This window comes from Penaeus monodon, chromosome 19, assembly GCF_015228065.2.
Source record: "Penaeus monodon isolate SGIC_2016 chromosome 19, NSTDA_Pmon_1, whole genome shotgun sequence".
NCBI classification, from domain to species: Eukaryota; Metazoa; Arthropoda; class Malacostraca; order Decapoda; family Penaeidae; genus Penaeus; species Penaeus monodon.
The window spans coordinates 14,027,076-14,028,511 of NC_051404.1; the positions used below are offsets into that span (position 1 = coordinate 14,027,076).

The 1,436-nt window shown below is 42.8% G+C and overlaps 1 pseudogene; it reads right to left on the reverse strand.

Annotated features, from left to right (window-relative positions):
• Nucleotides 1-110: 110 nt before the first annotated feature.
• LOC119585333 overlaps nucleotides 111-1,436 on the reverse strand; it is a 4,026-nt pseudogene continuing 2,700 nt past the window's right edge.

Consider the following 1,436-nt stretch of genomic DNA (forward strand, 5'->3'; position numbering starts at 1 on the left):
CGCCTCGAAGGCAGGTGTATACTTGAAAATGAAAAATATAGCCTAGCCTCGATGGTATCCTACGTCCGTTTTCCTTTTATCATGGAAAATCGTAAAAAGAGAAACCGGAATAATTTTAATATTTTAATGGGAAACACACAAAGAACATAAATGGAAGGCAACGCCTGATAGTATAAAAAAAAAAAATTACGTTCACTTCACACTCACAGTGCAAACCCATTCAACACCTCATGTGGAAAAGTCGTCCTAATTGACATACTCTTGATACTACCATCGATTAATGCGTGATCGCCACTCTCTATCACCTTCTGCGTTATGTCTCCCATGTTGGTGACGCAATATTCGAACTCGAAAATTGGGTCGAGGTCTAGGTTCTTCGAAACAAGGTCTTTTACTCCCTCCAGCTAAAGCACATATCCGCTCTTGATTTTCGTTCGGAGTTCTTCGTTAATAGGCTTCGCATATTTCCAAAAGTCTTTATCATAGTGTCGCGCTGTCTCAAGAATCGCATTCATCAGCATGATATGACGGCTAAGATACTGAGAAGTATCGCCTTCCAGGGTAGCGACTGGCATTGAGGATGTGTATGCTACGAATACTGTACAAGTCCTGGTCGAGGCCCCACTCAACAGGAGATCCACTGTGGCAAAGTTAGCGATATCTGTGGAGGCAGAGTTGACGGTGACGCCCTCCGCACGGCACCGCTTGATAATGGCAGCGGTGGTTTCGGCATCTAAGGTCTTTGTCAAATATAAGTTCCTTGCCTTCTCCACTCCAACTCCCTAGAAAACTGTTTTTAGAAGCGAGCGCTCCCTTTGAGTGTCTGACAGTTTGCTACCAATTTGTTCTGGAGTTCGGGATTGGCCTTCATGAATGCCACTTGTTCTTCTACTGTTTTCTTCGTCCTTTTCATCTGACAAGAAAACCCCAAGCTGTTCCTCATCATTCATTTCCTTCTCTGCCAGAACATCGTCGAGGATCTGGACGAGGAAGCCGCAAACGATGGCGTTCAAAGTGCCGTCAGTAATAGCATGATTAAGACAGAGGAAAAGCGCATACACATGAGGCATTTCCGGGACGTTTTCCCCGAACATAGCATCTGGCAAGCAGTGTACTTCTGGTCTCAGCTTCACGCACCACAAGGACCTGTCTCCTTATTGAAGTCATATCTTTGCAATTTGTCGTGTAGATCCGCATTCTTTGTGTCATCTGTGAAAGTAAATGTAACAAATATTAATCATTTTTCATACTTTAAAATTTGGTCACTATTTTGCACTGAAATGCTATGTTGCTAAGATTTCTGTGAAATGTACCTTCACATATATACAGCATATGTAGGATATTTGGGCATGCCGGTAGGTACACTGACTTATATAAATATACAACTTTACATGCAATTCTGTAAGCAATGTCTACCACAGACCACAGGAAAACTG